General features: G+C 50.4%; 1 protein-coding gene across 2 annotated transcripts in view; it reads left to right on the top strand.

The window, feature by feature from the left end:
- The first annotated feature begins 1529 nt into the window (after positions 1–1529).
- RAF1 (Raf-1 proto-oncogene, serine/threonine kinase) overlaps positions 1530–15278 on the top strand; it is a 58141-nt gene continuing 44392 nt past the window's right edge. The window contains exon 1 of one of the 2 annotated variants that reach the window (XM_055134531.1): positions 1530–1858. The gene's annotated coding sequence lies outside the window, so the exon portion shown is untranslated. The remainder of the gene's footprint in view (positions 1859–15278) is intronic. The other variant, XM_055134532.1, reaches the window with a different exon arrangement.

Here is a 15278-nt window from a genome sequence, read left to right as displayed (position 1 = left end):
GGAGATTGTGACTCCAGCTGACTTCCCAATACTCAGAAGAACGTGTGCCATCAGGGCCGGGGTGATCGGGGGGAGCGGCTGAGCTGGAACGGGCCAGTTTTGTTGTCCCAGCGTTGAGTAAAATCTCACTGTACATCATGTTCTACTTCTTGGTTTTTTTTTTAAAAAATCAGTACCAGATCTAGTGCAGATCTAGCTCGTCCTAACTCGACTTCCTATACCGCGCGGGGTGCTGTTTATTTAACCCGCTTCCTGTTTAATGAATCCACATCTTCCCCAGAGCTTCACTAATGCAAACATTTATTTTTAAAATTTATTTTTTCTGGCCACACCCGGTGATGCTGGGGGACTCCTCTGGGCTCTGCTGGGGGTCACTCCCGTCGGTGCAGCAGGCTCCCTAGTGAGGCGAGCACCTGGCCCCGGGGACTATCACTCGGCCCCTAGACACAGGCAGTTGGGCAGAGGATGGTAGTATTCGTGTCATCAGCGGCCCGAAGCTGAAGGGCAGCGACAGGGGCGCGGACACCGGGGAGGCCGCGAGGCGATGCCAAACTCGGGCGCGGACACCGATGCGGCCGCGAGATGGTCGCCCACCGCGGAAGGCGGCCGCAAAGCGGCTTCTCGTCACTTTGGCCCCAACTTTCTCCCCTCGCCCAACCTTCCTTCCAGCCTGTCTTATCGGGGCGGGGGGAGGCGGGGGTCGGGGTCGGACCCAGTATACAAATGAGGAAACTGAGTCTCGGGAAAGGCTGCGGGGAAAGGCCAGAGGGGTCGGGCTCCGCGGGGGTCGCGACGCCCCGGCGGGACTAGCCCTGCCCGCGGCGAGTCCTCGGGAGCGTCTGTCAGCTTCGGGGCTGGCCAGGCAGGCGAAGGCGGCCCCGGCCCGGCGGCCCCGTCAGCGGCCGCCCAGTCAGCGTTCGTCACATCAGTGGCGACCCCGTCAGCGGTTGCCGCCTCAGCGGCGCCCCGGCCCGGCGTCCCCATCAGTGGTCGCCCCCTCAGCGGCGCCCCGGCCCGGCGTCCCTGTCAGTGGTCGCCCCGTCAGCGGCCGCCCCGTCAGTGGTCGCCCCGTTAGCGGGCGCCGCCCCCCGTCAGCGGCGCACCGTCAGCGGCCGGGGGTCAGCGGCGACCCCGGGGGTCAGCGGTCGCCCCCTCAGCGGCGCCACGGCCCGGTGTCCCCGTCAGCGGCCGCCAGTCAGCGGCGTCCTCTGTCAGCGGCGTCGCGCCGCCCCTCAGCGGCGCTCCGGCCTGGCGTCCCCGTCAGTTGGTCGCCCCCTCAGCGGCGCCCCGGCCGGGCGTTCCCGTCAGCGGTCGCCCCGTCAGCGGCGCCCCCCCGTCAGCGGTCGCCCCGTCAGCGGCGCCCCGGCCGGCCGCCCCGGCGGGGAGATGGCGCCGGTGGGAGGCGAGGCCCCGCCCCCCCAGGCCTGAGCGGCCGATGGCCGAGCGCAGTGCGCAGAGCGCCGCCCGCGGCCGGGAGGGCGAGCGCGGGCGCGAGCCGGCGGCGCCGCAGGCCGGGAGGAGGAGCGCCGAGGACGGCTCGCCCCGAGCCCGCCCGCCCGCCCGCCCGCGGGGCCGCCCGAGCGTCTGTGGGTCGCGGGCGCTGGGCCGCCATCTTAGATGGCGGGAGCGCGCCGGCGCCGGGCGTGAGGCGGGAGGCGTCGGGCCCTGTCGTGCGCCCGCGGCGGGCCGGCCGGCCGGGCTTTGGGGCGCGCGTGCGACGATGCGGGGGCCGCCCGGGGCGCCGTCCCCCGGGCTGGGCACGCGCCGGAGGTGACCGCCGCGCCGCCGCGGGGAGGAGGAGCGGCCGCGACGCCGCCGCCGCCGGACGCCGGGACCCGGAGGGGCGCGGCCCCGCCAGGTGGGCGGCGGGGCGCGGGGTCCGGGCGGGCTGGCGGGCGGGCGGGCGGGGCGCGCGCATCCCCGCCCGGCGGCGCCCCCCGGGTGGGCCGGGCCGGCGGGGCCCCGGGCGCCGTGACACCCCCCGCGCGGGGCCCGGGGAGCGGGCGGCGCCCCCCGCCCGCCGGGGCCCGGTGTCCGCGCGCGGCCCGGAGACGGCCGGTGCGGGGCCGCGGCGCGGGCGCGGCGGCGGGGCCCATTCATTGTTCTCGGCGCGGGGCCCCGCAGGGTGTGCCCGGCCCGGCTCGCCGCCGGCGCGCGGGGGGCGGGGGGCGTGCGGGCGCCCCTCCCGGCGGGCCCCCGGGGTCCCCGCGCCCCGCCGCCCCTCTGCGCGCCGGGCTCTGCGGGGCCGCGGGCCCGGGATGCGCTGGGGGAAGCGGCGGCAGGTAACCGGGGGGTGGGGGGGGCGGGGGGACACAGGTGAGCGGGGCCCCGAGGGGAGGGGGCGCGCGTGGGCAGCGGCCCGGGGGAAGGGGCAGCGAGCCAGCGTGGGTCTTCGGTGGGTGCTGTTTGGAGTTCTTTAAATTGCCTTTTATATAAAAAAAAAATTTTTTTTTAAACTTTCTTGCTCCTTAACTTTCCCCTTCTTTGATGTCGACGCTGATCGTGATGGAAACGGTTTGCGTCGGGGACGTTCCTGGCCCGGCTCTCAGTGAGGGGTGGTACCGGGATGCTCGTACCGGGGATGCTCGCTGCCCGGAGGCTGACTGACTCTCCGAGCGCGCCGTCTCGCACCGTGCGAGCCCCGTCCCCAGACGCACAGAAGTTGGCTCCTTCTATGCCACAGAGCATGCAAGTGTTTTTCAGTCTAGTAACTGTGTTGTCCGGTAGTCAGGTGTTTCGTGAGGCCGGTGCCCCGGATTCCAGTTCTCTTGTCAGGTCTTGAGCGCTGAAGACGTAATTTTCCTCAGGTAGCTTGTGTTGCTCTGATTGATCTCCTGGAAGAGCCCCCGCGTTTCCGAGGGTACGAACAGACTGGAAGGTGGCGGTTCTTCAATGTCTGCGAGGATGATTTATGCATCCCTGAAAACTATTAAGATTAATTTGGCTTTTGCCTTTTATCTCTTCCAAGGGCTAAGCATTTTTAACATGCAGCAGAAATATTTGACCCACTTGAGCGCTGGCTACTTAGGAAAATAAATCTGTTACTGTTTCCATTGTAAAAGCCTCTCTATTTGGGCATGTGGGGTTTGTGATTATGAACTGTGGTGTGTTGCTTACTCTTACACAATCTTGTCAGTAGTGTGTGTGTGTATGATGTTCATAGTCGAATACTTGAGTGAAATATAATAGAACATTTTATGGACTTTGGTTTAGCTGAAGAAAGCTTTATTAAGCCGACCATTTATGCTAAAAAGCATCTAAAAGATGAAATGCAGATGGTTGTACGTCAGATACTGCATTACAGCTATCCTGAGAAGAGCTGCTTTCAGCTTTAAACATGCCATATGCAACGGGCTTTGTTTTGAAGGTTAAATAACTTAGAAATTAAAATGTAATTTTCCAGAAGTACTAAATTACCTGTTAAATGAAAAATGCACTTAATAAGTTCAAATTACGGTTTCAAGTAGTTTTTGTAGTAATACTTGATTCTGCTGCATTTAAACATCAGATAAAAACTTTTGCAGTAACTCACTACTTAAATATGGAGAAAAGTTACTGGAGGGAGTATGTATTGTTTGTGTTTCAGGAGTATAATAGGCCGTACAGAATCAGGTCCTGGGAGGAGCCTGTTCGCCAAACAGCATGCCTTAATGTTGACTTGCAGGAGAGAACTCTAAGTATTGCTTCTGAAAGGCAGTGGACTTATTTGAGGGAGGTGGGGTTATTCAAACCACTGAGATGGTTGAAAAAATACTTTGAAACATTTCTTGTAAAAATTTATTTTTTTTAATCCATATGTGGCGATGCTCGGGGCTTAATTCCTGTCCCTGTACTCAGGAATCACTCCTGATGAGTTTGGGGGACCACGTGGGGTGCCAGGGTCACATATTGCTTCAGCCCTAAGGTTTTCAGGTTTATGGGACTGGGTATATGACCTAGCGGTTGGAGGGCACAAACTTTACATGCTTTTAGGACCCTTGGCTCGGTCCCTGGTGAAAAAAAAAAAAGTCTTAAGGTGCAAAAATGACTAGGTTCAAAGTTTGATACTTGATATTTGTGTTATAACAGTATTTCTTATATAGGGTGGAACTACTTTGCCTGTAAAATTCATGATAGTAATAGTTGGGTTGAGTATATTCTTTCGAAGTTGTGAGTAAAAAATTTTTACTAAAGATTTTACATGTTGTGGTTGAATCATCTTGTTCCCTTCATTTCTCCTGGAATTACTTGGGTAGCTCTCAATGGTTTTAGTAGTTAACGTCAAATCTTCTAAAATTACTCCTAGCTTAACCAAGGAAAATGTCAAGTGGGTGTTGTTCCTTTGTTATTGGTTTTGGCGTAGGCTATCTGGAGTCTTCTTGGCAGATCACATACAAAGTGTGTTAATTACTTCACATTCCAATCAGTATACATAGTATTTCTTGAGGAACACTTGACACATAGTTTTATTTTTAGACCAGATTCTAAGGACTCAAACTGGGTGGGGATTAATAATCTGAAAAGAAAACTTTAGAATTTTTTTAAATCTTTAATTTTAGGTTTACATTTTTGCTTAATAAATGGAAAACAACAGGCAGTGGCAAGGTTGAGGGGAACCCTACCTATCTAACTGCTTTGAAGGACCTTCCTCCTCTTTTTATTTGAATTCCATTTATTCTCATTCAGTAGCGCTCTCTCTCCCTCCCCCCTTCCCCCTCTCCTCTCCCCCCCCTTCTCCCTTCCTTCCTTTCTGGTTTTTGGGCTATACCTGGTGATGCTGAGGAGTAACCCCTGGCTTTACATTCAGTATCACTCCTGGCGGTGCTCTGGGGACTGTATGGGATGCCAGGCCCACTGCACTATTTCCCCAGCTCTGCAAGAGGACTTTGTTTGTGTGTGCGGGCCTGTGTGCAAGAGGACTTTCTTTTTCGTTTGCATGCATGTGTGCATGTGTGCATGTGTGTGTGCATGAGACACTTGGCAATGCTCAGGAAGTTTTTCCTGGCTCTGGCTCTGCACTCCTGGTGTGCTGGGGAGCCCTAGTGGGTGCTGGACATTGAACCCTGGTGGGCTGTGTGCAAGGCCTTCCCTGCTCTACTAGCTCTGACCCCTCCCCCACGAGAGTATTTCTTTACTGTTGTAGTTAAGATGTTCTCTTCTGTTTAGTGTTTATGTTTTGGGGACACCCCTGGCAGTGCTGGGGGGCTATTCCTGGTGTGGTACTGTGACTTGCTTCTGGCAGTGCTGGGGTTCCTTGTGATCTCTGAGAGAGAGAGGGGGGGGGAGAGAGACAGAGAGACAGGAAAGAGAGAAGAGAAGAGAGGAGAGAGACAGAGAGGAGAGAGAGAGAAGAGAGGAGAGAGGAGAGAGAGAGAGAGAGAGAGAGAGAGAGAGAGAGAGAGAGATCGATCAATTGATCGATCTTCGCTCACACCTGACTGCACCCAGGGGCACCTCCCCACTCTGTTGGTCCCTCCCAGTGCGGGGTCCAGCCTCACAGGAGATGAGTACTCACCCCTGGCCCTTGTATACTTTTGATGGAAGTGTGCTAGTTACCGTTGACTCAGTGTTGATGCGTTTCTTAAGATGGGGGCTTTGTAGTTTGGCTTTTGGACCACACCCCGAGGCCGTGCTGAGCTACTCCTGGCTCCGTTTCTGGGGACGTCCTGCTGGTGCTGGGTACCTCGTGGTGCTGGAGAGTGGACCAGGGCCTCTGTCTCTCTGTGCTTGAGGTTTCATTTTTCACCTGGATATTTTGGAATTCTTCTTTGCAGTCTTGAGTAGTTTTTGTGTGTATGTGATGTGGGGGAATCAAACCCATGGCCTTGCACTCAAGGATTTCACTAGGCCCTGAGCCCCAGCCCCAGCCCTCATCGCTCTTAACATCTCTTTGGTTTGGAACTGATGAAGTCCCGAGCTTTCCCTTTGGAAGAACATAATTTATCCTCTTTAGTGTATCCCAGCTCAGGGTTTTTGAGAGGCAATTCCCTCCTTCAGATAGACGATTCAAATTTAAACTCCTTTTTGCATTTCAGAAAGCCCGTTTATAATAGAAAAAGGTGGAAGGAGTTCAGATTGTTAACAGTAAAATGTTCAAACTGATGCGGTCTTTTTGATGGGACACTATGCTTTTCATGATGACGTCTGATGCAGTAATGACGTGGAAAATGCTGGACACAAAATTACGTGTCTGGAATGATAAGTTGTATTCAAAAGTTAGTATAATGGAATATTATTGAGTAATAAAAAGAGACAGTGTATGGAAACCTTTTCCAATGTCTGTAAACCTGGCAAGCATAACAGTGAATGGAAGCCAGTTAGAGGAGGACGCATGTGTATGGTTTTTTTTTTTTTTTTGGCCTTTTGGGTCACACCCAGCGATGCTCAGGGGTTACTCTTGGTTTTGCACTCAGGAATTACTCCTGGCAGTGCTTGGGGGACCATATGGGATGCCGGGGGATCGAACCCAGGTCGGCCGTGTGCAAGGCAAACGCCCTACCCGCTGTGCTATCGCTCCGGCCCCGTGTGTATGTTTTGAGCGGGTGGGCACCTGGCAGTTTTGGGGGCTCCGCTCCTGGAAGTGCTCCGGATCCACGCAGTGCAGGGGCTGCGGTGCGAACCTTCGAGCAGCGCATCTCCTCAGTCGGTTGCTGTCTGCCGGACCGGAAGAGAACACATTCTCAGGCTCTGTCTCTGCAGATCGTTCACATCAGAGAGACTTTGGGGTGGGGAAAGGGCTCAGGGCTAGTGTGGTGCGGCTGAAGTCTGGCACCCCAGCACTGCCCAGAAGGGCCCCCTGATCCCGGTGATCCGGAAACCAGAGATAAAAGAATGGGTTTCTGGGGTGAGCAGTACTGGGGAACCCCCTCCCCACAAAAGGAATTGCAAAAAAAAAAAAAAGTTTTTCCAGGGTCCGGAATGAGTGGGGAATGGATAGTGATTGCGATGGGGATTTTTTTTGGGATACGTGAAAATGTTCTAGAATTGGTTGTGGAGATGGTCACTGTCTAGCAAAGTGCCAGTGAAATGTATCCGTACGCCGGTGGATTATATGGTGTGTGAGTTACATCTCAGGAGCTTAGGAACCGCCAGACCTACACGCAGGGAGAAAATATTCGCAGTGAAGGTTAGGCAGTAGCCGGACTATAGTGTTCCTCTTTCTGTAGTGTTAGCTTTGTGTGTCTTATTTTTGGGCCACACCCTACGATGCCTAGGACTGACTCCTGGCTCGTGCGCAGGGCTCGGGCCCCGTGTTGTGCCGGGGAGCTCACCTGCATTGCAGGCAGTGCTTGCCTGCCGTACTGTCTCCGGACCCCTGGACAGTCCCACCTTTGACAGACCCTAAATTACCATTTCTTTGCAGGGAAGGCTCCTCCCTAGCACAGGGGCGCTGCTCGGCTTGTACTCAGCAGTGATGTGGGGCTTGAGCCCAAGTACATGGAACCTCTATTTCTTGAGCCTTTGAATTATTTTATACCTTCTTCAGGTCATTTTTGATGTTTGCTATTTGCTGGTACTTTTATTAGTAGCTCTGCATTGAACTTTTAAAAAAATCTTATTTTCTTATTTATTTATTTTATTTATTTATTTCTTATTTATCTTATTTTCCATAATCAGTTTGCTTGCTGATTACTCAGGGCTTGCTCTGTCTCTGTGCTCACTCCGGCAGGCCTCTGGGGACCCTACGGGGATTGAACCTGGGCCAGCCACATGTAAGGCAAATACCTTTTCTGCGGTGCTATCTCTCCACCCCCTAAAAAACCATTTCAAAAACCTCTTACATAGGTACTGACAGGCTTTGATGTAGGGTGACTAAGGCAAGTGAACACGCTTAGCTAATGGAAGAGACTGACAGGATTTCTTCACTTTCTTTCATCTGTTCCTCTTTTTCGGAAGCATTTTGAGCATTATCTTCTAAATACCATTTCTTGACCTTTTTCTCTGTCTTGACAACTTAAAAATGTATTTTTTTTTTAAATGACCTTTTTTATATTGTGTACATGCGTGTGCCTTACCAGGCAGTGCTCGGAGCTTACCCTTGATTCTGCACTCTAAATGAGTAAGTGTTTTCTACATGACATGCAATTTGTGTATTGATGTTTGTCCTTTGGGCTTCTGTGAAGTCCTTGAATTCCAGCCTTGGGTCAGGGAGATGCTCACCGGACTGGCGCACACACCCTGCACGATCCCCTGTCACCTTTATTTAGACTTAAACAGGGTGGGAGATAGTGCAGGGTGCTTGCTGTCCTCACGTGCTGCTGGCCTCATTTCTGTACTGGTCACCAAGTATGGTCCGCTGAGCAGGGGAATGTCCCTTGGTCCAACCCCTGGGTGTGGCTCCAAGCCCAAAATTAAAAAGCAGACTTTTTTGGTTCATGTATTTTGTGTCTGTAGTTTTTCGGTACTGCTTACACTCTAAGAGTTGGTTGTGACTGTCTTATTCCAGTATTTCCCTGTTTCTTAAAGGACTTGCATCCGGATCACCTTTGTGTACCTGGAGTTTAGCACAGTGGTGGGCCCCTGCCCTGATTGCAGCTCTGTTTAATTGAGGCACTTAGATGACACTTAGGAATTGAAATTACAAACATTTTCTGTAGTTTGGGTTCTACGGTTATGTTAGCGCACCCAGGACTCACTCCTGGCGGGACCGGGAACCTGATAGGTCGAACCTGCTCTGCTGCAGGAGGCAGTCAGCCTATTGCTGTATTATGGCTTTGATCCATGAAGTAAGGTTTGTTTTTTGGTGCTCAGGGATCACTCCTGGCCAGCCGTAGGTACTGTGTGGAGTGCTGGGAATTGAACCAGGTCCGCCGCATGCAAGGCAAGTACCGTACTTGCTCTACTATCACTCCAGGTCCTGCCAGACGTAAGATTTTTGTAGCTAAGTCCTGCATCTCTGGCTAGGCTTGAGGTCCTTTTCTTGGGGGCCGGGGCGGGGGGTGATACCCCTTGGTGTGGTGGACTGGGGCCCCGCTCTGTGCCAGGGGTTTGCTCAGCCCCTCCCCAGGCCAGCTGTCTCTCCTGCACCTGATTGGAGCTTCTTAAAGGTGGGGCACACCTAACTCTCTTTCCTTTTTGTCATCATGGGTGTGACCTTTTTTTGGTTTGTTTTGGGCCACACCCAGTGGTGCTGGGGGACCATACATTGTTAGGGATCTAACCCAGGGCTCTTGCATGCAAAGTATGCACTCTGGTCTTCCAGCTCACTCCTGGGGCCCTCCCTGGATCCTTGGTCGTGTTTGCCAGAGGTCACTCACCTGGTTGCAGTGCTCCTCAGGAGGCAGGTACTTGGTTGTGTTTTGGGAGGGTGGTGTTCCCAGGCTGCAGGTGCTGTGCTTGGCACTTGCAGGTGGCACTGGGGGTTGAACTCTCAGGCTTGCAAGACAAGTGCTTTTTTGATGCTGAACCATCACCTGAGCCTTGGGCATGCTTACTGTTTCAAATCTCAGTTTATTATTATTATTATTATTATTATTATTTTACTTTTTGGGTCACACCCGGCAATGCTCAGGGGTTATTCCTGGCTCTGCACTCAGGAATTACTCCTGGCGGTTCTTGGGGGACCATATGGGATGCTGGGAATCGAACTCGGGTCGGCCGTGTGCAAGGCAAACGCCCTACCTGCTGTGCTATTGCTCCAGCCCCTCAGTTCTTATTTATTTATTTTTTTTGTCACCTGATTCAGCTCAGGTCCAACTCCTGATCACACTCACATGAGTCCATGAGAGTGTGTGTGTATGTGTGTGTGTGTGTGTGTGTGTGAGAGAGAGAGAGAGAGAGAGAGAGAGAGAGAGAGAGAGAGAGAGAGAAGGAGAGAAGACCCCCAGTGATGCCCAGGGGTTACCCCTGGTTCTGTACTCAGTGAGCTTGGGGACCATTACAGTGCTGGGGATTGAACCCGGGATGGCAGAATGCAGTGCAAGCATCCTACTTGCTGTACTGTGTCTCCACTGTCCCCAGCCCTCTTTTTTTTGTTTTTGGTTGATTTATTATCTCTGAATTTTGTTCCTTTTGCCTGTCTCAAGCACTTACTCTCACACGTAAGAGGGTCTCCTTACAGGGTCGTGGATATGGCTGAGTGAGCTTGTGGCTCAGATGTGTGAGACCTGGGGTTTGCTCCTTGGCACCGTCCCAGCCCCCCAATAGGCACACTGAAAAATTCATATTCAGAACTTTATATTTTAGGACATGTCTTCAGGTGATAATTCACCTGACATGCTCGAATAGTGTTGAAGCTCAGGGCCCTGGTAGCCAGGGAACGTTGTCGCACGCCACCCGGCCTCGCCGCCTCCCCCTCCCTCGGCTCTGGCTCCTCACGGGGTAGCTCCTAGAGGACAGTTGCCTGTTTTAGCAGCTGCTGACTCATTCATGGGCTAAAGCTGCTCTTGCCATGCGGGTTTTTTCCTCCTGCATTCATAGGCTTTCTACGTGGAAGAAAGTGCGTTGTGTACACGTGTGTGTATGTAAGAATTTTTAATCAAAGAGAACCTGGGAGATAAATGATAGTCATCCTCGACCTTTGTGAAGTAGATTAGGGTGTGATTTGTCTGTCGGGAGTAGAAATCATGACTGAGGGTGAGAGGGCGCGGATTCTACCAGACTCGGGGTTCACCACTGCAGAGACTCGGGGGGTCAGGAAACGCTGGGCTTAAACCCTGGGCCGCTTCCTGCAAAGCCAGTGATTCAGCCCTTTGAGCTATCTTCCAGCTCTGGAATTAGGACCTTCTAGACTCCTGTTAATCCAGCTGACAAAGTCAAATGGACCCCTAAGGTAATTTTATTTATTTTTCTGTGGAGGGGAGAAGTGTAGTAAATTATATGTAACAAAGTTTACAACTTTAGTCACTTTTTATTTTTTTATTTTTTTATTTTTTTTACGTGCACATCTATGTTTATTTTATTTTTTTTTTCTTTTTTTTATTTATTTTTTATTTTTTTATAGTTTATTTTTAATTAGTGAGTCAACGTGAGGGTACAGTTACAGATTTATACATTTTTGTGCTCATGTTTCTCCCTTACAAAGTTTGATAACCCATCCCTTCACCAGTGCCCATTCTCCACCACCAGTAAACCCAACATCCCACCCCCCTTCCCAGTCCCGTCTCCCCCCACCCCACACTGCCACTATGGCAGGGTTTTAGTCACTTTTTAAAGCATGCTGTTTACAGTCATTAAATAAATTGACAGGCTTGCACAGTCATCATCATGGTCTATTTTCAGACCTTTTTCATTATCTCAAGTAGAAACTGTACCCATTAAATAATAACTCTGCATTCCTAACAGCCTCCAGCCTCTGGAAAACTCTCTCCTGCTGTCTTTTTATGAAATTGCCTATTCCAGATACCTCTTACAAGGGGACTCTCACAATATTTGTAATTTTCTGTTGGTTTATTTCATTTAGCACATTTTCAAGGCTCATATGTCAAGTATTAGAATTCCATTAGTTCTATGGCTGAATAATATCCCCTTATGTGCTATGATACATATATGTACATTCTATTTATATTACTACTTATCCATTCATCTGTTGATGAAGCCTTGGGTTGTTCTACCTTTAGCTTTTGTGAATAACACTATAAACATTGATTTGCAAGTATGTGAGTCTGTGCTTTCAGTATTTTGGAGTTTATGCCTAGGAGTGGAATGACAGGATAACAGGGTAATTTTGTTTAACCTTTTAGAGAGGGGTTGGGCCACACAGAGTGTGTTTGGGGCTATTTCTGGCTTTATTTTTTTCTGGTGGGGGGAGGTCAGTCTATGTGGTGCTTTGGGAGCCATACAGGGTTAGCGCAGGCAGGCAGGCACCTTAAGTCGTGCTCTCGCTTTCCAGCTGTTGAACTTTGCAGAACTGCCAGACTCTTTTCTACAAGAACTGCACAATTTTATATTCCCATTGGAAATGCATGAGGGTTCCAATTTCTCCTCATTCTTGCCGACATTGTTATTTTCCTTTTTTTTTTTTTTAACAATAACTGCCCTTATGAATGTGAAATGACCTTGGAATCTTTTCTTACTGGGCTCGTCAGAAGCTTAGAAGAAGTTACATTTAGATTTCATGAACTTTTTCCTCTTATGAACATACTTGTTTACGTCTGTGGCACAATAAATGCAATCAGTGAACACAATGAACACAATCTTTTTTTGTTTGTCTTGTTTGTGGGCCACACCCAGCAGTGCTCAGAGACTCCTCCCAACTTGGTTCCCCGTGGCGGCGTTGAACCCAAGCCTCCTGCACTCGGAGCATGGGAGCATGCTCTTGGCCTGCAGTTGTGTTTTATTCAGTTGGGCATCTAATTTTGTTCAGGTGATATAAGATGTCACACATGTAGGTCACACATGTTCTTCATCCTTTCATATAAAATTAGAGGTTACGTTTTTATTTTTAAATACTTTTTTTGGTAGGAGGGGTTTAAGTATCACCCAGTGATGCTCACAGCTTACTCCTGGCTCCGAGCTCAGGAATTGCTCCTGGTGGTCCTCAGAGGGCCTGCCGGGGTGCTGGGGACCCGGTCCAGATGGGCGTGTGCGAGGCAAGCACCCGGCCCGCTTGATTCTCTCCAGCCCCACATTTCCATTTTGTAAAAATCTTGTGCCATGGGATAGTTGAGTCATAAATCTCATTTAATTTACAGGGGAAACTACGTCCTTACTTTTGTCGTCAATATGTTTTATAATCATAAGCAGTTCTGTAATTCAGCTAGGCTCCGAGTGGGGGGTAGGAAGGAGGGAGCCCAGTGAGCTTTGGGGCGAGCACCAGGATTATGGGACATTTCTGAGCACCTGGAGGCCGAGGGGTGCTCTCCTGAGCTAATGAAAGGAACGGTCTCATGGCTAAAAGACAAGTTATTTGTTAAATTTGTCCACAATTGGAAATCACCATCTGTTTGCTGGGCATGACTTAGAGGTGCTCTTTCACCATGCCAAAACATGCAGATGGGAACTGGCAGGCAGCCCTGTGTTGGGTCCTCATGAGTCAGCAGGAGAATTTCTCCTGTCGGTGGACTTGCTGCTGGTGCCATTGTGAAGCTACTCCCCTGGCACAGAAATCCTGGGGCAAACCCGTGAACGCAGGAACCTTTGTGACCAAGTCGTGGGTTCTCAGCGCACCGTAATGGTCTGCTGTTTGTGGTTGCCGACAGCGAGAAGGAGACGCAGTGGAAGGCTCACCTTGACTGTGATGTCCAAATACACAGCGGGGTTTGAGTCCCTGGTACCACCCGCGTTCGCACATAAGCACAGAGTCAGGAGTAGCCCGCAGTGCCACTGGATGTGACCCAACAAAGCCAAATGCAAACCCTCCAAAATGAAAAAAATTACTCTTGGGCTGGGGCGATAACTTCAGGGACTTGGGGTGGACTTTGACCTTGGAGTCCCCTGATTGCATCAGTGACACTGCCCGGAGAGAGGTCTTGGGCGTGGCTTCAGAATCAGGCCCCAGCCCAAACGCCCCCAAAAGAAAACTTTTCTTAAAAACTTAGCTTGAAAATAATTTCTGAAAAACGGAGTAAGCAGTACCTCATTGTGGTTATTGCAGGTGTTTTTCTTCGGGAAATACCACTAGTGAACCTTTTTTTTTTTTAAAATGAAAGTCATTCAGTACAAGAGGAAGCATGACGGATGGCTGGAAACATAAGTTGTTGAAATTGTGTGGGCCAGTTGTAAATTTAGAATACTATCTGGAGGATAGACCCTTTGTCTGCCCAGCGCAAGATGCCAGTGTACAGAATAGTGGATTCACTTCATCTTTCAGAAAAGGCTTTGTTTTCAGGGAAGCCTAATTCTGTATTTTAGTCACGTACTGTTATTCAGATTTGCAACTAAAATTCATGTCTTTTACAGTGGCAAAAGGTGAAGTCTTTGTTTCCAAGTATTATTAATAGGTGATATCTGGTTGATTTTTGTTTTTCCACCTTTTTCTTTTATTTTATCGCCAATTAGAAAAAAACAAAACCTATATTACCTGGTGCTCAGGATGATCACTAAGAGGCCGGAGTGTTAGTACAGGAGGTAAGGCATTTGCCTTGCACCGGGCCAACCCATGTTTGATTCCAGGCATTTCATGTGGTCCCCTGAGCACTCTGGGTGTGACCCAGAAAGCAAAAAAAAACCAAAAAAACCCAAAACCAAAAAAGCAGAATGATTTTGTACTTTACATAGTTTGATATTTGTGTTAATGGTATGCTTTGTAAACGCGTCTGTTCATTTAAAAATTAGCAGTTGCGGTCTAAATGAGGTGATGACTGATTTGGAGATGAAAAGTAAAACTGTTAAAAAAAAAGTTCAGGCTGACTTACAATGAAAATAATCAAATGAATTTTGTGGCAAGAGTTAAAAGTGAAACTGGCTCCAGTCATCTTTCTGAGCCAGTGGGACAGATCGCTTTAATGTAATTACTTTGAATTAGCTGATTTTTAACTTGTCCTCCAAAATTAATTACCCCTTTTTAAGGTTGGAATCTTTTCTAAGCCTGGGCAGCTTGCTTGCTGCTTCCAGCAGACTGGAGCGTCACATTTCTTCATGTGCATTTATGTTGGCCAGTCATCTGATAAAGTTGCCAGTTTGTGGTCAGAAGTTGAGAAAGAGGAGTGAGGAAACTCAGAATTGACACAAACACTACCTTGCAGTTCATCAGAGTGCCCTTTTGGACTGGTTGGGAACCTGTAGCCTAAGCCTTTTCTGAACCAGACATTGTTTTCTAAGTTTGAGTGGGGTGATGTTTGATGTTTAAGTAGTAAATGTTTAAAAAAAATTTTTGTTATCTATTCTTGGGCGTTGGGCCCCACCCAGCTGTACGCAGGGATACTCCTGACTCTGTGTCCAGGGGCCCGTCCTGGCAGCGTTCTGGGGACCACACATGGTGCCAGGGATTGAGCTGGGGCGGTCTGCATGCAAGATTAGTACCTTTTTTGCTGTTTGGATCATACTCAGCGATACTCAGGCTTAGCTCAGCACTGAGGAATCTCTCCTGGCAGTGCTCAGAAGGTCATATGGGATGCCTGGGATTGAACCCAGGTCCACACAAGCACTTGACCCACCGTGCTATCTCTCTGGCCTGCAAGACAAGCACCTTAACCCCAGTATTTTCTATCCAGCTCACACTCGCCCTCCCCTTCCCATCCCTCCACTCTCCTCCCCTCCCAGGGCTGGGGACCCCTAGGGGTGCCTGGGAGTGAATTGGGGTTGGACATGCGCATGGCAAGCACTGCATTGCTCCTGCCCCCAGCCCAAGTTTCTAAAGGAAATGATAAAGCCAGGCACAGGGATAGTTTTTTTGTTAAAGTTGTACTGGTTAATTTAGG

The sequence above is a fragment of the Sorex araneus genome, chromosome 4 (assembly GCF_027595985.1).
Source record: "Sorex araneus isolate mSorAra2 chromosome 4, mSorAra2.pri, whole genome shotgun sequence".
In the NCBI taxonomy this organism is placed as follows: domain Eukaryota; kingdom Metazoa; phylum Chordata; class Mammalia; order Eulipotyphla; family Soricidae; genus Sorex; species Sorex araneus.
This window is presented reverse-complemented; position numbering and strand designations above follow the sequence as displayed.